General features: G+C 38.3%; 1 protein-coding gene across 1 annotated transcript in view; it reads left to right on the forward strand.

The window, feature by feature from the left end:
- The window catches only part of Lpar3 (lysophosphatidic acid receptor 3), a 71,506-nt gene that overhangs the window by 11,898 nt on the left and 38,046 nt on the right, over positions 1-21,562 (forward strand). The window lies entirely within an intron of this gene.

Raw genomic sequence — 21,562 nt, forward strand, 5'->3', positions numbered from 1 at the left:
ACTGGTAGAAGGGATGGACAGACATCTGATGGGATCCTGCTGCTAATCCTTTGTCGTTCTGTCCTTTCTGTGCATCTCAATCAGCAATGCTTTCCTCAAAGGATACAGTCTACCCAGAAATTCACATGTCTGCTTCTTCTTGTCTAACCTGTTTTATATATCCATGCCAAAATGTTTTTTGTTGTTGTTGTGTATGTATTTTTTCTGTCTTTATTCTGGCTCACCATCACTACAGGGGAACAGAAATGAAAAATCTACAAGATCAATTCCCACTTAGAAGACTTGGAGACCGCTAGCAGGGTTGAGTCTCTTAATTAGGCAGAGTGTAAAGACCTCGCTCCATGGTAGGGGAGTATGTTTTCGGCTGAATATTGCTTCTGCTCTTGAGGGTTGGTCTCCCAGAGGCCCAGACTGTGTCTTTGTCTGCTGGGAAGTCCTTCCTTGTTCTTGATCCTCTGTGGCCATGTCTGAAGTGAAGATTGGAAATAAATGTGTTCTCCTTGACAAAGGAAGAACATGAGCCTTTCCCAGCCAAATGTGGCTTCCCTGGCAATAGGTTTCTTTCTGATGTGTTTGCTTGTAGTCAGTTCTGCGTGCCAGTCACCACAGCCAAATTCCAACCTGGATCCAGTTCCCAGCTTTGGGGTTTGATCCATTTCTTTCTTTGTTGCTTTGATGCCTTCTTTGAAGTCTAATTAGAACATGGATGTGGGTAGGAGGATGCACCATTAGTCAGCTGTTTACTGCAAGCCTGCCTACTGTAGGCCTGTTATAAGTCAGAGGCCATTGGGAAAGGCTGTGTGTGATGAATGCTATTTTTTTTTTATTTCATGGTATAGAGACAGTTAAATTTTCTGATCCTCCCTACGTTCAATATCTAGATGCTGTCCACTGGCTTCCAGCGTTCCTTGCAGATTTACATGCCATTCTCGCATGAGACCTGCTGAAAGCTGGAAGGAACAGCCACCACTTGCTCATGCTCTGGTTATTACCAATCCTTCACTTAGAGCTACAGGGTTCTTAGGCAAAATATAATGACTTGGTTAAAATAAGTTTATTTTGCTCTTATGTTCTGCAGTGATTCAGGTTAAGATAATTCCTTTGTTCTTGTTTCTTTGTCATACACTGGACTATTGCTTCTCAAAAGCTCTACCTAAAGCTGATTCTGATTCTTCTTCTTCCTGTTCCTCTTCCTCCTCCTCCTCCTCCTCCTCTTCTTCTTCTTCTTCTTCTTCTTCTTCTTCTCCTCCTCCTCCTCCTCCTTCTTCTCCTTCTCCTTCTCCTTCTCCTCCTTCTCCTTCTCCTTTTCCTTCTCCTCCTTCTCCTTCTCCTTCTCTTTCTTCTTCCTCTTCCTCTTCTTCTTCCTCTCCTTCTCCTTCTCCTCCTCCTCCTCCTCTTCTTCTTCTTTGTCTTCCTCTTCTCTGTCAGTCATAGGGCTTGAACTTTGGGCCTGATCACTGTCCTTGAGCTCTTCAGCTCAAGGCTAGTGCTCTACCACTTTGAGCCATAGCACCACTTCTGGTTTTCTGTTGGTTAATTGGAGATAAGAGTCTCACGGACTTTGATACTGGGACTGGAAAACCTGATTGCATTTATTTCCAATAAAGAAATTATGTTTTGCTGGTAATTACCTAGCATGAAGAAGGCCATAGTCTCAGCACCCAGCTCCAAAAAAAAGAAGAGAAGAAAGAACAAAAAGGATGGAAGAAGAGAAGGATAGAGGAAAAGAAGGAAGAAAGGAGTATGGAAGGGAGCAGAGGAAAGATTAAACTTAGGGTCTGGGTGCTATTTCTGAGCTTCTTTTTGCTCAAGGCTAGCATTCTACCACTTAAGCCATAGCACTCCAGCATTTTCTGAGTAATTTATTGGAGATAAGAGCCTGATAGATTTTCCTACCTGAGTTGGCTTTGAACCACAAACCTCAGATCTCAGCCTCCTGAATAGCTGGTATTACTGATGTGAGACACTGGCTCCCAGCAGAAATTACTTTTTCTTTCTTCCAAAGATCAATACTTGTAGTTTATATTCTGTTCAGAGACAAATCTACTGATGATGCATTTGTCTCAGAACAAATTGCTATAAACATGTTTAAGTATTCATTCTCAATTTCTGTTTATTTCCTCACTGATGGAAACTTGCCAATGACTACTTTGATTTGAGCTGCTCTAGGGCTTTGGCTGGATCACAGGCCTGTGTGTGTTCCAACTTGCCAGAAGGTAAAAGGGCATGAGAAGTACATGCTCAGTGTCTTAGAGCAGACCTGGACTAGTACATTTGTGCTCACTTTGAAAGCTCACAGCGAGCATTTAGTGGTGCTAAGTGGTTACCCCAGATACAAGAAGGCTGGACAGTGGAGCAGCCAGATGGTCATCCAGATGTGCACTACAAGTAGGTTATTCTGCAGAAAGAGGAAAACACAATTTAGCTGTTCACACTGTAGAACATAAAACTAAAGGAATTTTTTTGAAGAAATAATTGCAAGAGAATTCACATGACAATTTGCAATGATGGCTCATGAGTTACAAGAATGGCTGTGAGATCAGTGTCATAGCATGTACAAGCAGGCTTCTTAAGTCAGGGATCCTGCTGGCCCTTTGATGCAGCCTGTTCATCAGAGACCACTTGGGTGGTAAGGCTAGTAATAAGAAATGAGAAATTGAAGTACAAAGAGGCTGAGACCCATTCTCAGGGAAAACACACACAAAAATAAACACCCAGGTTGTAAACTGAGTTAGAAGCCACAAGGCTATTATTATCAGAGTTTCTGGTCAGAAGCAGATCCCAAGGGATCCAATACTGTAGAAATCAGGAGGTAAAGACATGAGGCACAGTGGCTGCAGTAGTTTTACCCTGAGCCTCAACAAAACATGGGAGAAACTGGGTGCTGCTGGCTCAGGCTTATAATGCTAGCTACTCAGGGGGCTGAGATCTGATGATTGGGCAAAAAAGTCTGTGAGACTTCTGGTTAATCTTCAATTAACCACCAGAAAACTGGAAGTGGCACTGTGTCTCAAAGTGGTAGGGGGCTAGCTTTAAGCAAAAGAGCTCAGGGATAGAATCCAGGCCCCAAGTTGAAGCCCCACGATGGACCAACAAACAAACAAAGAACAACAAAACCTCGCACAGGAGAAAGGGAAAACCAAAATCCTTGCCAGTGTGAGTTTGACAGTTAGCCCTATTCCCAACCATCTTACCATCTTTGAATTATTCACAAAAAACTAGGGATGAGGAGGGAGTTATGGTTCCTATGGTTGATGCTTTGTTTTTTATTTTTATTTTTTTGTGTGTTTTTAACTTTTTTATTTTATTGTAAAGGTGATATACAGAAGGGTTATAGCTACATAAGTAAGTTAATGAATTACCCCTTCCCTCAGTTTTCCCTTTTCCCTTTCCCCGACTCCCCTTGCCCCAAGTTTTAAAGTTTATTTCCAACAAAGTGTCTAGCGAGTATCACTACTGCATTGGTTTCCCCTTTGTCCCACTGACTGTGATTCCTGTGCCCTTTCCTATACGAGATAAACTTATATACAAGACAAAGGGTCCTGAATTAGAAATAGTGACCAGAGGAACAAGAGAAAGAAAGACAAAATCATTAAGTACAAATAGTGTACTTAAAAGAAGAAAGAAAAATACAATAAAAATGACAAAAGACTCTTTTATTCCCATATCATGGAGTTCATTTCCAAATGACACAAATAAGGCCACACTAACACTACCAGCACAACTATGTTCATTACAGCACTATTTACCATAGCTAAAATGTTGAATCACCCCAGATGGCCCTCAGTAGATGAATGAGTCAAGAAAACGTGGCATATATACACAATGGAATTCTGTGCTTTCATCAGAAAGAATGACATAGCCCCATTTGTAAGGAAATGAAAAGACGTGGAAAAAAATCACATTAATAAAGTAAGTTATACCCAAAGAAACATAAGCTCCATAATTTCCCTAATTTGTAATAATTAGTACATACCTAGGATAATTCTAGCAGAGGATCACAATAGCCCAATAGCTATGTACATATAGCCACACTTTTTTCTTTATTGTGGTCCATCATCTTCATCCATTCAGCTATAAAGGAGTCTGAGAGTTCTAGTTAGAGTATGTGTTATGTATGGAGACCATCTTCCTGTTTTCCTCCAAGGCACCTTGGGTTTTGGTGGTAGTTAAAGCTCACCATGAGGGACAGAGATGGTGTGAAAGATGGCAGGGCTTGAGGAAATTGTTTGGAATCATCCATATGGAAGAAACAATTTAACAGAAGTAATTGTAGAAGGGAGTTTAAAGGGAAAAGGAGAAGGTTGAAAGGTGGGCCCCAGTGGCCCCTGCCTATAATTCTAGTTACTCAGGAGACTGAGCTCTAAGGATTGTGGCAGGAAAGTTCATGAAACTCTTATCTCCAGTTAATCACCATACAGTTGAAAGTGGAGCAGTGGTTCAAGTGGTAAAGTGTCAGTGTAGTAAAATCTAAGGGACAGTGCTAGGTCATAAGTTCAATTCCCAGTACTGGCCCAAATAATACAAAAAAAAAAAAAGAAAAAAGAAAGGAAGGAACGAAGGAAGGAAGGAAGGAGAAAGAAAAAAAGAGAAAGAAAGAAGAGGACTGAGAACTAACTCTAGGATTGTCTACATTCAAGGTGGATGGAAGAACAGAAGAGAAGAATATGAAAGCAATGGGAAAAAGACTCAGTAGAGTCAAGCTACAAAAGCTGAACATGGGAGTTTTAAGAAAGAAAATAGCCCTTATAAATTTCCACAGAGAAGGCCAAAAGAAGGGGGAGGGGGAACGCAGGACACAGCATTTGGGAAATTTGATTTTTTTTAAACCTATTTCAAGACAGGGAGATGGATACTAGCTCCGCTTCCAACACAGCAGTAAGGTTAAGACCATAAATATTTAATAAAGTATCTCATAGGAGAGTTGCCAAATATTTCTCAACTTTTTGAAAGAATGGCCTACACTCAGCACTATGTGATCAGATTTCTATATCCTGGAACCTCCCTCCATTCAACCAACTATGAAGTCATCTGAACATGTGCTGTGCATATACTGAATGCCACTACTCTGAGCATTAGGTATAAACACAAGGGTTTTCACTGTAAGAATCTCACAAGCCAGCAAAAAGGGCTTTTACAGGGCAGTTTCTAGAGATTGTTCACCTAGTGCATGTAAGAGTTTCAGTCTAGTGAAGAAAAAGCTACTTTGGGTGAATCAACATATTCATGCCTGAAAGTTCTATATAACAGGGGGCCTAACGTTGAGATTGCCTCTGATCTTCTCCAAGCATATCTGAATACTGATTAGAAGGAGAAGGTTGAAGAGCAGAGTTCTCAGGAATGCCACAGTAAGAGGAGGCTGTTGATGGAAGAAGGAGCATGTTCCCGAACTCTTTTTCTCACTGCTCCCAGCTATCAAGCTTCGTTTGTGTATTCAGGAACTGTTTCTAGCTTGTGTATTTCAGGATTGCAAGACTGTTCTGTCCGTCAAGGTGACAGGCCTTAGGGGAGAAAATTTAATTCTAATTGAATTAAATTTTATTTTTTCATATAATGTTATTGTAACTAATAGAGGGGTTACATTATATTCACCAGATAGAAGGTGCACTGCTTCACAAACATTGATACCCTTTCTCATGTCTTGGTCCCCATTTCCCTCCCCCCATCCCTGCCCCTCATCTTGTTTTCCCCCTTCCCTATCCAATTTCAAATAACCAAATAAGCATATACACAATATATCAGATAACAAGGTAAAATATTGCAAGAATGTGAGATAACCAAGGGACAGCAAATGAGATGAGAGATAACGTAGCACAATAAGGACAACAATCACTCATATGGCTTTTGTTTCTATGTCCTGGAGGTCCTTTCATTTAGCAGCATACTATATGGCTTTATGTATCTAGGTTTTGCTCTATTGTAAATCTCTGCTAGGAGAGCCCAAGGTTTCTACTGATTATGACAAATGAGGGAAACCATCGAGCCTGTGTTCCTTTGAGTCTGGCTTACTTCACTTAATATGTTTTTTCTAAGTCTTTCCATTTCCTTACAAATGGGGCAATTAAATTTTAATTTTAACTTTAAAATTAAAAACTATTTTAAAGGTTATTTATTTATTTATTTATTGAGATACAGTCTTGTCAAGGCTGGCCTTGAACACTTGATTCTTTTGTTTCTTTCTCCTGAGTGCTGGGATTAGAGGTCTGAGAGTAGCTCTTATCCAGAAGCTTCCATGCTTGACCACTCACTGGAAATGCCACTTTGGAGGGTGGGTCAGCGGCACACACACCAAAATGTACACATGTATCATAGGTGTTGCTTTGGTCTTGTGTCTTGACTACAGGCCCAGTTGGCTCAGGCTGTCATTATTCTATCCTTAGCCTTCCTCACAGGCATTGTGAAAAAAAAATGTATTGCTCTTTTCCTCTGTAAATCTGCAAATCTGGCTTATTTTTAAAGCTAACACAAAAATCCAAGTCATGAACTTCCAGGAATATATACGGAGTTCTAGTTAATCCTGGACTAAGCTGAAGGATATTGGTGAGGCACTCTTTAGTATGCAGCAATCTGGTTGGATTCTAACACAGCCATCTTTCGTCTATGTAATCCATATAACCAATGGTTCACTCATTTAGTAGATTATTTGCCATGTGGATTTTTAATATGTGAGAGAACTATGATACTATGATACTTTGGGATTATGATTTATTCCTCTCACTTCTTTCAGAGTTGTTATAACTAGAGACTGTTCAGTGTAGTAGATTACTCTCAAAGATCTTGAAAACAAATAAGAGATAATGTAGTACCCCCGAAATGGAAGCAGTAGGGAGCAGTTAACATTCCTCAGGGGAGGGACGAGGGGAGCTTGCTGCTTGTAAAGACCTGCCTGACACTAAGCAATCTAGCATCTTCTTTCCCCCACCCTATCTCAACTTTGAAGAGAGGAAGTGGAGAAAATGGCTCTCTCAGCCTCAGGCTATTCACTCATCCCATACCTTGCTGTCCTTTCACTGGCAGGAGCTGGTCAGCACAGAAGCTTTTCGTAGAGTCCCCAGAGGCAAGCCCCATAGGATGCAGAGCAAATGGAAAGGTTAGAAGAGGAGCTGGAGGGGCAACTTGAGTATGATCAGGCACAGCATTCACTTGCCTTTTCTATTTATTTGCATGATGATATTACCTTTATGTCAGGATGTGAACCTCGTGGGAGAGGAAGGCCGACAGGATGAAGAGGTTGAGACTCCTCCCTCAAGGGTGACTCCAGCTTCCTGGGTCAAAGTGTAGTTAGTATTCTTGCTGGAGGCCCCTCTGACTCCTCCATTTGGTAACAGAAGTGCTCTACTCTGAGATCTCCAAGGCCTACTGGAAGAACCATTTCCTACAACAGCTACATGCTTGTAAAATATTATTTTTCTTTTTGTGGAGAGTTTGAGGATTTAGTGAGGCAAGGAAGAGTTTAGAAGCCAGGTGGTGTCATTGTGAATCACGGGTGGCCTGGTGACTGGATACTGTGGGTCATCAGTAGGAGAAAGCTATGCAGAGTAAGCAACTCCTGTGTGTCCTTCTTAAGACTGGTGGCAAGGACATGTCACGAGATGCTGTAAACAAGGGAATCAAGCACCACTGCTGGATTAGGACAAACCATTTGGACCCAGATTTGTCTGTTACAAATTTTGCTGAACAAAGAAAGATTTGCTTCTCCATGGGAAGGCATTTGTTGTACTTCAAAATTTTTCAAAATAATTTTTACAGGTGACGAGATTCTTTATGAATGAAGAATATCTCTTCCAGCTCTGCTTTTTTCCATTTAAATGTTGATCTTCTTCACTCTTTCAAACATGTAACCTACTAACATGTGGTTACATAATTCTCTTAAGTACCATTTACTCTAGCATTAAAACATGTGGATTTCTCATATTTTCACTTTAAGTATATTCACAAATATCTTTATGAGGATCAAAGGACAGAAGTATCTCATCTTTCATGCCCAAGGAGTTAAATAGTAAGTTTTTGTAATAGATTAAACACAAATAAAGATTTATATTACATTTAGATAAACTTAGGACATTTGCTGGTCACATGAAGTGCATGTGTTGCCTCTTTTATTTAGTTCTGTATGTTTCCATGTCTGCCTTCCTGTTTAATCAAGGAGCTTAAGACAGTCTTCAGTCATCAAGAACATCTGGGGAACAATACCTTTGATTATAGCTGTTTGTTAAACAAGTCCTAGCTTAGAAGCTGTGTGTATACACCACATAGTATAAACCCACCTACTCTATGGGGAGAGAAAACAGTGAGTGAACCCGCTAACATGCCACAGGCTGTTCTCCCTACCTAAAGGATGCAGATTTGTGCTTTGACATGAAAACCTGTTTATTCTGCTAAGGTTAAAGAAATAGAGTAACTACAAAGGTTTAGCTTTCCCAAGGAAATGATGTAAGTCTAACATGATAGGGAAGTGGATTCGTAATTACCCTACTCTTAGCAAGCACCCCAAAAGTAAACATATTGGTTTTATCCAAGATGACAACAGGCTTCTAATATTCTCTGATGGGCAATATCATTTCTATTTAATCTACATCAAATTGCTACTCCTCTGTTTATTTTACCATAGCAAAGAGTAAATTAACTGATTAGGAAACCCAGGAGTGTTGTTTATTTTGAAATTATTGCAGAATAATAGAATTGGGAGTATTTGCCCTCTTCCTTCTTAAAATAAAAAAAATGCTTATTTGCAGAAACATTATATTTAAAGAAACACTGAATAGATGATAGATGAGCTGATTTATTTATACATATATATATATATGAGTGTATTATTATTAACTCAAGCCCATACTGTAGACACATTAGTTTGTTTCAAGCCACTGTCATTTTGTCCCATCCAGAATATACTTTATATGCAGCCATTCTGTCTCTTTAGTTGTGATAATTTCCACATTCTCCTTGTTGTTTTTTTCTCCCTGACTGGGGAAGTGTTAGTGTCTTTCTCATGATTAGCCTGGGGCTTTTGGTTTTGGAAAGAGGATTACTGAGTAAATTGCTATTCTAGTTGCTGTCCCTAGCACGTGGTATGAAGATTACACACTGGCTACAGGGCTTGGAACTATTGATGTTGGATTTGATTATCTGGTTGAAATAGACTTTGTCAAGTTTTTCTATTGAAAAATGGTTTTACTAGTCTCTTTCCTTCTTTTCCCCTTCCCTCTCTTTCTATCAGTCATGGGGCTTGTACTCAGTGTCTGGGTACTGTCCCTAGACTTTTTTGCTCAAGTCTAGTGCTCTACCATTTTGAGTTACAGCACCACTTCCAGTTTTCTAGTGGTTAACTGGAGATGAGACTTTTCTTGCTTGGGTTGGCTTTGAACCAGGGTCCTTATATCTCAGCCTCCTGAGTAGCTAGGATTAAAGGTGTGAGCCAACAGGGCCCAGGTCTCCCTTTCCTTTTTGGGAGGAAGTCACTAAGAATAATCACTAGGTCCATTTAAGGAATGGATACTTGCACTCCTCTCCTTAGAGTGGAGTATTTGCACAAGCTACTAGGAATTCTGTCCAGGAAATCTATCTCCTATGTCAAACGTGATTTATCTTAGTGTAGACTCATGGATATTTATTTTATACTTTAGATAATAACCTTACAGTACCTTACTTATGTTGTTGCTAGGATTTGTACAGTTCTAGCTATTGGGTCTCCCTCTGTTTCTGAAGTGTTCTGATGTGCACACTCACAGGAAAGCTACTTCTCTGTGGGACTGTCCTTCAGACCACCCAGACTTAACTTCTTTGTCTGGTTTAGCCACTGTTCAAGGGCAACAAAAACCATCCTTACACTTCTCAGCCAATAGAAGTTGGAGCCAAGTGTATCCAGGGAAATGAAAGAGTTGTATGACCTAAATTAGAGAGTGCATATCCAGAAGAGAAAAGTAGTAATGGTCAGTTTGGGTGAAGGGTAGGGATGTGAGGGTATGTGTGCACCAGATACATCACTCAATTCTAAATCTAACAGGTATTTACCTAGAACTTAGCCTTTTTCCAGGCTCTAAGGGATTTTTATAGCAACACAAAATCTACCTTCCTCAGTATACCTTCTATCAACTCAATGATATTTATGAGAAATACTATGAAGAACAGAATAAGTCAGGGGAGATGGCTTAAGTGCAGTAGGGGTTGTACATTTGTGGACTGCAGGGAAAGAAAATATACACAGCATCAACTGACCTTCTCTTTGATGTGCCATGACTCCTCCTGGGTGAGAGGAAGAGAAGAGAGCATTATCAAAAGCCATCTGAAGAGCCAGGCAGCCACTTGTCTTGGAAGATGTAGCTAGAAATAAAAACAGCTTGAGTGGTTTTCAAATGTCTTAATTTTCATAATTGTTTCCACATTCTGGGCTGACTGGACAGTTTTTTTTTTCCAGAGAAGTAAGTTTGGGAGAGCCTAAATGAAAGCTTTGCTCATGAAGTTTTCATTTGAATTCCACATATAGACTTTCAAAACCCTCATTTTATGAAGTCTTAAATTACTGAAGTTTGAAGTTGTGGTAATTGCTCCAAAGTTTAGCATCTTTTGTTTCTGGGTCAGACCTATCAAACTCTAACTCTTTTCTATTAGAAATAAACAAACAAACAGCTTGACATCTAGCCGAAATAAAGCTTAGCCATGTTAATGTGGAGCTGAAACTGACCATCTTGTGTCCTTCTTATGAAAGTTGAACACATTATTTTAAGGAAAGCCATTTCTCCCCTTCTGGGTCTATTTTAGAAAGACAAAGACACCAAAGACTATTTAGAATATCCATCTATTTTTATTTAATAGTTGCTATTATAGTTGCTGCCCCTAGCACATGGTATGAAGATTACACACTGGCTACAGGGCTTGGAACTATTGATGTTGGATTTGATTATCTGGTTGAAATAGACTTTGTCAAGTTTTTCTATTGAAAAATGGTTTTACTAGTCTCTTTCCTTCCGCTCCCAGTGTACTCAGTGCCTGGGTACTGTCCCTAGACTTTTTTGTTCAAGTCTAGTGCTCTACTATTTTGAGTTACAGCACCACTTCTAGTTTTCTAGTGGTTAACTGGAGATGAGAGTCTCACAGACTTTTCTTGCCTGGGTTGGCTTTGATCCAGGGTCCTCACATCTCAGCCTCCTGAGTAGCTAGGATTACAGGTGTCTTTGCTTTGATCAGTCTTTGCTTTGATCAGATCATTTTAATTTTACTAATGCTATAATTAATATAAGTCTGATTCTATCTGGTATCTCATTTGCCTATGGAGAGAAAGCATACAGTTGTGGATAATAAGCTTGTGGCTTATGAGCCAGGATTGTCTGAGGAAAATTTTCTACTTCTTAAAAGTAGAAACTTTGATGGGTACCTCAGTTTCCTTGAAGTAATAGTAACTACCTTATTGTTGAGAAGGTTCAATAAGATGATTCATGTAAAATGTTTGGCTTAACATCTGGCACAAGGTAAGTACACTCAAATAATAGTATTAAAAGTAGCAACAGTCGGGTATTTGTGGCTCATGTCTATACTCCTAGCTACTCGGGAGGCTGAGATTTAAGGATCACAGTTCAAAACCAGTCCAGGTTCAAAAATCTATGAGACTCTTATCTACAATTAACCACCAGAAAATGAGACATGGTGCTGTGGCTCAACGTGGTAGAGTGCTAGCCTTAAGCTGAGAAACTCAGGGACATCACCCAGGTCCAGAGTTCAAACCTCATGACTGACAAAAATAGTAGTAACACTAGGGTGGAGATAGTAAATTTTTCATGAAAATATAGTTAATAACTGAGGAAGGTGACTATGGTGAAGTATGCCTTTCATCACAGCTACTTAAGAGGTATAGGTAGAAGGTCTGAGGTCAGTCCTGGTAAAAGCTGGAGATGGTATTTTAAAAAATGAATGAAAGCCTAAAGGATTGGGGACATGGCTCAAGTAATGCTAGGTTTTGAGTTCAAATTTCAGTACCACTAAATAAATAAATTTTAAAAAGTGATCGAACTCTCTGTCATATTTAGTGGTTGATATAGAAATCCATAAAGATGCTTACAAGAAGTTCTTCATTTGGAGAGGAAATGGGACAAAGTGTAGAATAGAAGTTCATTCATTTCTTCCACAAGTGCTGACATCATCACGATGAGTATATTTGATATGGTCCCTCCTGTGCTAGGAAGGGTGGGGTAGCGAATGGTGTAGTGGTGGGAGATGGACAGTAAGTGCAAACACACCAAAGAAAATCCTGGCCATAGAATAAGCCCTTTGGGCAGCTGTGTTGAAGTTGCCATGACTCTCAGATAACAAGAATGCAGAAGTTACTTTAAGTTAGGGAAGGCATCTTAGAGGAGAGGGCTTCAACACTAGGATTAAACAATAATTTCTTTGAATTATGTTTGAATTATGTTTGGGAGAGGTCAAGAGATGATAAATTGGTCATTTGTTATAAACTTGCTAAAGTTTTTGGTGTTTTCCAGCTAGGAAAATATGATTAATTCCAATAAGGTTAGAATCACATGGTACAGAAGAAAAGAAAATCAGTATTCATGTAAAATTTCCAGTTATTCAGCTTTGGAGCTCTGCGGTGATGGTGATAGAATTGATGGCAATTATATCAGATACAGTCAGTTGTGGCAGGGAAAGTTTTGCACTTAGGTGAGATTTAAAGTAAAAATATATCTTTGTTGTCACTAAAACTTTAGCATGCATTCTATTGATAAGGATGAATGGAATATTGCAAATTTTTGAGGCTTTTCTTTTCAACATTAAGTTCAGGTTTTCAGAGCTATAGAAGAAAGGATGTAGAAAAAAGAAAGGATGTAGGCACAGAAGTTATAGAAGAAAGATTGTGTACATTAAATTGTATGAGCATTTACTAATTATATAAAACATGGAAACGAAAACAGAAAACTAGAAAGAATGATTTTTCTTTTCTTTTTTTTTTACATTTCTTTTTCCTTATTCCTTGAAACTGCCTGTATTGCAGGTTTTTCATGGATGAAATATGGAACTGAGCAGATTCCTTTTTTTCCTACAAAATTATGGTATAAATTTGCTCAATTTTCTTATTGCTAATATTATTTTTCTTTTTTTAAAGAATTAATTGACATTGATTTTTACATCATATTTCAAATGATGTATTTAACAAACAAGTATTCAAGAAGGGAATCTCTATATACAATCACTGGCACTTAGATTTTAGAACATAATTAAAATTAGGCTGAGGGTTTGTATGTCATAGATACATATTAATCTATGTAATAAAACATTATGTCTATAGAGTCATAGATTTTTATGTCTATGTAGTTGTGTTTATATTTCCAATACCATGTCCATAGCATTGGGTATGCAAATATTGAGTCCTTGCGCTTGTACTGTTTGGATCAAATAGCCACATACTAAGAATACCATGCACCTTTTGTTCCTTTGGTCTTGACTTGTCTCACTCAACATGATTCACTCTAGATTCATCCACTTCCCTGCAAATGCCATTATTTTATCTTGTCTGTTGGCTATGTGGAATTCCATTGAATATATATATACCACATTTTCTGTATCAGTTCATCTGCAATAGGGCATCTGGATTGTTTCCATCGCCTGGCTACTGTGAATAGTGCAGAGATAAACATAGCTGAGCAGGTGTCCTTATCATATCTTGGGTTACAATGTTCAGGATAGATGTCCAGAAGTGGTATGGCGGGATCGTAGGGAAGGTCTATTTTCAGTTCTTTAAGAAACCTCCACACTGCTTTCCAGAGTGGCTGAACTAGCTTACAATCCCACCAGCAGTGCAGTAGGGTTCCTTTATCTAAGAATGATTTTTCAACTAATTTACTTTATTATTATAGAGGTGATATACAGAGGGATTACAGTTACTAGTCAGGTAATGAGTACATTTCCTAATGTACAGTATCTTCTGTTTGCTTATTTTCTCCCAGTCCCTCTCTCCCATCTCCACTCATGAGTTATATAGTTCAATTTTATCAATGTCCAGTGGGCTCTATTGCTGCACTTTTTCTTTTTATCTTTAAGCTCTGTGTCCCCTCCTCCAGCCCTTCTGAAGATGCACACCTGAATATGCCATACATACGGTAAAGAAGACAAAAAGTAAAAACTGAAAAAAATGGGTGGGGAGGAATTTCTTGTTTCCATATCTTGGAGTTTATATGTATATTATTTTATGTAAATATGTAAATATGAAGAGGCACTTGAGCAGGAACCTTTGTGTTTTTCTCCTGAGTGTGTCTTGAATCATGTCCCAGTGCATTTTAGATCTAGTTCCCACAGATCAGAGAGAACATGCATGGTTTGTCTCTCTGAGCTTGGCTTACCTTGCTCAACATGATTTGTTCTAGTTCCATCTATTTCTCTGCGGATGACATTATTTTATTGGAAAGAATGATTTTTAAATTACATTTCTATTATCTTTAAGTAGTTATACAAATAGGTTACAATTCAACATGTCTGTTTATAAGTACCAAGTTTATCTTGATCAATGTTATCCCTTTCACCTTTCTCCTCCCATCCCTCCCAAACGCTCTAGTTTGATAAGATGCATATTGAATATTATGATTGCATTCTCCATCTTTTCTTTCTACGTTCCACTATCCTTCACCACCCTCAAGTACTAGCTTCTTGATATTCATTGTGTTGGACTATAAGGAACTACAACATTGAATTCTCTCCCACATATACCATAGTTCAGTCAGTATGTTTGTATTCATATGCATATGACCCTGTATATGTTGGCATATCTATTTATAAATTAGATCTAATTTCCACAAGAGAGAAAACATACATCTTTCATTTCTCTCGGTCCAACTTCACTTACCTACTTAACATAATTTTTTCTAGGTCCCTCAGTTTCTTTGCAAATGATGTAATAACATTCTTACTAATGGATGAGTAAAATTCTATTGTTAATTACTACATTTTCTTAATCCATTCATCTACCGAGAGGCAGCTAAGCACTTTCCATACCTTGACTAGTGTAGCAGTGAACATGACTGTGTAAGTGGCTTTACTGAATCCTGATTTGTAATCTTTTGGATAAATGCTCTATAGTGGTACTATTGGCTCACAGAGTAGCTCTATGTTTAGTGTTCTGAGGAATCTCCAAACTGCTTTCCAAGGTGGATATACCACTTTACATTTTCACTAATACTCTATTAGGGTTCCTTTCCCTCCATATCTGTTGTTGATTGTATTCTTGATGATGGCCATTCTGGGGTAAGATGGAATCTTGCTGTTACTTTGAAATTTAATTTCCTTTATGGCCATAGATGTTGAACATTTCTTCATGTATCTGTTAGCCATTTTTGCTTCTTTTTCTGAGAAATCTGTTTAGCTAATTGGCCTATTTATTAATTTGGTAATCGATTATTTGAGGATTTAGTTTCTTGAGATCTTTGTATATTCTGAATTTTAGGCTATAGTCTGATATGCAGCTGGCAAAAATCTTCACCCATTCTGTAAGTTGCCTTATTAACTTACTAACTTATTACCTATGTCCTTTGCCATGCAGAAATATCTTTTTGTCAATTCTGTCTTTGGTTTAATGAGTCCATAATTTTATTCAGAAAGTTTCTACCTGTGCCAAGAAGTTCTAATGTTTCTCCTATATTTTCCTGTAGTGGTTTCATGGTTTCAGGTCTTTGGTCCATTTTTAATTGGATACGGATCCAGCTTTAGTCTTCTGCATGTCGATACACAGTTTTCCCAATACCAAATTATAAAAAGATTCTTTTTTTCCATCCCAAGTTTTTGGCTGTCTTATCAAACAGTAGATGACTTTGTCGGTGGGTTTTTTTTCTGGATCTTCTATTCTGTTCCATTGGGTGTTGGGCCCATTGTACTACACAGTTGTACCATTTTAATTAATTATATACATTTTTGGATTGTTTTTCTTACCTTTTCCTATACCTTAAAAATAGCACACATATACTTTGATACATATGTTGTTGTGCATGTATACAGTTATTTGTAATTAAAGTGAGGATGTGCTTTTCACTATCACAGGTTCACTGTACATGTGAGTTTTATTTGCTGAGTAATACTTTTGTGCAAGTGTGTGTGTGTGTGTGTGTGTGCATGTGTATTTTAACCAATTAATTTGCAATTTGTTTATTTCATTGCCCGTTTTCCCTTAAAATAGAATCCCGTATCAGAGAAAAGAGAGCTATTTAGTAGCAGTTATGGCTAATCATAATTGTCCTGTGATATAGCAATAATCTTAGGACAAAACAACTTCCTAGAGGTTTTAATACACTGTACAATCACAAAGTATAAGAACCAAAACTAAAAATCCAACTTAAATTTTTTTCCTAAAAATTATGACATTTTAACATGTGAATTCTGATATTCTCCTGATATATTCATCTTAACATTTCTAATAATCAGTTGAGGATAACATAGTATTTAAAGTTAGAAAATCTCTTATCTATGTAGAACATGCAACAAGATAAAATTGCGGTTTGTCACGGCTTTCTTTGGTGGTCCTGGTGCTTGAATTCAGGGCTGTGCACTTCTTTTTTTTTCTTCCATATATTTTTCATTGTAATTAATAGAAGGGTTACATTATATTCACCAGATAGAAGGTGCATTACTTTACAAACATTGATACCCTTTCTTATGTCTTGGTCCCCATTTCCCTCCCCTCACCTCCACCCCCCATCTTTTTTTCATATATTTTTTATTGTAATTAATAGAAGGATTACATGATATTTGCCAGATAGAAGGTACATTAATTCACATACATTGATACCCTTTCACCTGTCTTGGTCCCCATTTCCCTCTCCCCCACCCCCACCCTTCATCTTGTTTTCCACCCTTCCCGATCCAATTTCAAATAACCAAATACAAATATATCCGATATATCAGATAACAAAGTGAGATACTGTAACAATATGAGATAACCAAGGGACAGCAAAAGAGATGAGAGATAACATAGTACCTTAAGGACAACAATCATTCATTATATGGCTTATGTTTCTATATCCTAGATATCCTTTCATTTAGCGTCATACTATATGGCCTTTTGTATCAAGGTTTTGCTCTATTGCAAATCTCTGCTAGGAGAGCCCAAGGTTTCTACTGATTATGACAAATGAGGGAAACCATTGAGCCTAAGTTCCTTTGAGTCTGGCTTACTTCACTTAATAGGATTTTTTCTAAGTCTTTCCATTTCCTAACAAACGGGGCGATGTCGTTCTTTCTGACAGCAGCATAGAATTCCATTGTGTACAAATATCACATCTTGTTGATCCACTCATCAACTGAGGGACATTAGGTTGGTTCCATATCTTTGCTATGGTGAATAGTGCTGCAATGAACATTGTTGTGCTGACCACCCCCCATCTTTATTCCCCTCTTCCCTATCCTACTTCAAATAACCAAATACACATATATACAATATATCAGATAACAAGGTAAAATACTGTGATAATATGAGATAGCCAAGGGACAGCAAAAGAGATGAGAGATAATATAGTACATAAAGGACAACAATCGCTCATTATATGGCTTTTGTTTCTAAAACTGGAGGTCCTTTCATTTAGTGTCATACTATATGGCCTTACGTATCTAGGTTTTGTTCTATTGTAAATCTCTGCTAGGAGAGCCCAAGGTTTCTATTGATTATGACAAATGAGGGAAACCATTGAGCCTATGTTCTTTTGAGTCTGGCTTACCTCACTTAATATGATTTTTTCTAAGCCTTTCCATTTCCTCACAAATGGGGCAATGTCATTCTTTCTGACTGCAGCGTAGGATTCCATTGTGTATAAATACCACATCTTGTTGATCCACTCATCAACTGAGGGGCATCTGGGTTGATTCCATATCTTTGCTATGGTAAATAGTGCTGCAATGAACATCGTTGTGCTAGTGGATTTAGTCTGTCCTTGTTTCTGGATGATTGGGTAAATGCCTAGTAGTGGAATTGCTGGGTCATAAGGGAGCTCTATGTTTAGTCTTTTGAGGAACTGCCATACTGCTTTCCATAGTGGTTGAATGAGTTTGCACTCCCACTAACAGTGTAGTAGTGATTCCTCCTAGCCACATCCCCTCCAGCATCTGTTATTATTAGATTTCTTGATCCTGGCCATTCTAATTGGAGTGAGGTGGAATCTTAGAGTTGTTTTGATTTGCATTTCTTTTATGGCCAGAGATGTTGAGCATTTCTTCATGTGTCTATAGGCCATTCTTATTTCTTCTTTAGAGAAGATTCTCCTTAAGTCTTTGAGGGCCGTGCATTTCTTAGTAGCTCTACTACTAAGCCATGTCTCCAGCCTTTTCTTCATTGTTTATTTTTGAGATAAATTCTTAGTGTCCATTTGGATACCTGTACCATGATGCTCTGATTTTACATTTCCCGCTGTAGCTAGGATAACTACCATGTGTCATCTCATCCAGCTCTAGTCTATTGAGATGGTCTTATGAACCTTTTTTTCTGGGCTGGATTTGAACCATTATCCTTCTGATCTTAGCTTCCTGAGTAGCTGGGATTACAGGCACATGCCACCATATCTAATTCATAGGTTATTTTTAGTTAGTAAAAAAAAAGGGACAGTATCATTAAAAATAGTCATATAATGTCTTTGTTTCTGCTGCTGTGGCTGTATCTTAGACCAGATAATTCATAAATAACAGAATGTTACTTGCTCACAGTTCTAGAGATTAGAAAGTCAGAAATCAAGGTACCAGTAGATTTAGTGTCTGGTGAGAGCCTGGTCTCTGTTTCAGAACTGGTGCTTTAGCAATCAGAATTTGTTGCTTTGAGTGACCAAGGAACTTTGCCTCACCAAGACAAGGATCCCTCACACTTTCCTTGTCAAGCAGAATGTGATTCCCAATGAACCAGTTTGCATCTTGTTCACTTCCTCAAATAAAAGTTTTCTTTGAAGTTTTCCATTAAAAAAATGACGCTTTAAGCTGGGCACTGGTGACTCTGACTCAACACTGGTAATCCTAACTACATAGGAGGCTGAGGTCTGAGGATTGAGAATCAAAGCTAGCCTGGCCAGGAAAGTCTTTGAGAAAATTATCTCCAATAAATCCCTTATAAGACTCCAGCTACATGGGAAGGGGTAACAATGTTCAAGAAGTAATATACCCACTACCTGATGAATGTAACTGCATCCCCTCTGTACATCACCCTCAAAATAAAATAAAATTAAAAGAAAAAAAACGCCCTAGTTAGCCAAGAACAAAAGAAGCTCAAGGAGAGTACTTAGGCCCAGGCTCTACGTTCAAACCCCAGGACTGGAAAAAAAAAAAAAAAAAAAAGCTTTACTGCTAGATCCTTATATGGTCCCAAAACTTTTTGTGGTAAGTACGCTTTTATATGAATGCTAATCCAGTGATGAGGGCACAGCTATATGACCTTATCATCTCCCATACATCCTACCAACTACTGGTACCGCAATGAGATTAACTTCCAACGTAAATCTGGGAGGAACAAACATTCAGATCACAAATATGTGTCTCTTGGATTGTGTCTTAAACTTTTATGCATTTTTTACCTGATTGAAAGCTGAAATTTCTCCTAAGATATTTAAATTGAATTTTACTAGTTTAATGTTTTCGAAGTAAGTCTTATATGCTGTCAGTAGGATTAAAAATAAAAATCACTATTGCCAAATACCAGAGACTCACAGCTCTAACCAGAAGGCTAAGATCTGAGGATCATAGTTTAAAGCCAGCCTGGGGAAAGAAAGTCCACAAGATTCTTATTTCCAATTAACCAACACATGGTTTTCCCTATCAAACATGAACAGATGAGCATCCTTGGAATTCCTGCCAGTTTAAAATCGGCCTGAAATTCTTAGCCTTAGATTCCAAGAGATCTTGCCTACATAATATCCCAGATTGTATCTAATTTCACACATGTATCCCAAGGACTTCCGAAGTTGTTCTGACATCCATGTTGGATTGGACACTGTGTTAGCCACTTTCCATCATTTGATACGATGCTTTTCAAACTTAACATAAAAGGGAAAATATTTACTTTGACTCATAGTTGCCCATGTTCACTTGGTCTGTTGTGAGGCAGAACTTCATGATGGGGAACATCAAATAGAACAAAACTGCTCATATCATGGAAGCCAGGAAGCACAGAGAGAAAGGAAGGAGCCTGGAAGAAAACATAGCTTTGAAGGGCATGTCCCTGATGACCCACCTCCTCTAACCAGACCAGAGTTCCTACCATCATTCAAAATGGATAACTCTACTGATGACATCAGAACCCTTTGTGATCAGTCACTTTCCAGTGCTGCATTGGGGATGAAGCCTTTAGCTCATGAGTGTTTGGAGTGAGACTTAGGCTCCAAACCTTGACAGATAGCAATCTCACTTTGTTACCACTTGCTAATTGCAGAGTACCCAAGGAAAGAAACTGACTTGAAATGACTGAACTAGAAAATCTAGTCAATATGTTGGTATGGATGCAGTTTGAATTAGGAGATTATAAGGAATGATAAGTAAGAAGACCAAGTCTTGTCTTCTCTCTTCCTCCCCCCCCCTCTTAAAAATGTCATCAGTAGGGCTTGAATTTGGCCTGGGCGTTGTCCTTGAGTCCTTTAGCTGGAGCTACCGTGCCACTTCCCATTTTCTACTGGTTAATCGGAGATGAGTCTCACAGACTTTAGTGCCTGGGCTGGCTTTGAACCAAGATCTTCAGATCTCAGCCTCCTGAGTAGCTAGGATTACAGCCATGAGCCATTGTATCCTGCTAAAGTCTTCCTTTTTCATTTCTTTTTTTTTTCTGATCTACGATTTCATTTTTTAATAAATACTGGCATCACTCCTATTAAACTGATTTCATGACTCATTAATAAGTTAGAACATGCAGCTCCAAGATAATAGTCAGGAAAACACATTAGTAGTTGTAATTAAGGTGTCATATATATGTAATATATACATAAAGTCTTCCCTTCTTATACCACATACTCAATAAGTGAATGTAATTCCAGCTTGAAGATAAAAGAAAGGATCGGAAGCAGAATCTAAAGTGGTGGAAAATAGATCTCTTAGAGAAGCCATTTGGTAACAGGAAAATTAAAAGTGAATGTCCATTTAACTTAGCCAAAATGTACCTGGCATTCTTGGTATTATCAACCTACTCTTTATTAATGAAAATTCCAGAGAAGCATAAGTTAACTGAAAACTACCAGAAGAATGCATTCATTAATGATTTGTGCTGTGTTGTAATTGTTACCAGTACAGGGCTGATATTGTAGGACTCAGGATATTTGATATACTGATGCCTCATGATCATCCATTTATCAATCTGTTAGCCATTCAACAATGATCTGTCATGAGCCAGGCAGACAACTGGATCCTGAGGTTATTGATAATGACGAACAAAGAGACTCAGACCCTCCCTTAATAAAACTTTTGCTTTTTCTGGGAAACAAATAATTTTTAACATATAAGCTCATTGTTATGATAGGAAGTCTGGGGTAATGTTGGAGTAAGGGCATCCATACTGAGAGATTAGTAAGGGTTAGCCAGAAGAAGGGGCCCAACAATGCTAAGTGCTGAGTGACTGATTTCCCTAAGACTGATC

This window comes from Megascapheus bottae, chromosome 6, assembly GCF_031878675.1.
Source record: "Megascapheus bottae isolate mThoBot1 chromosome 6, mThoBot2.hap1, whole genome shotgun sequence".
NCBI classification, from domain to species: Eukaryota; Metazoa; Chordata; class Mammalia; order Rodentia; family Geomyidae; genus Megascapheus; species Megascapheus bottae.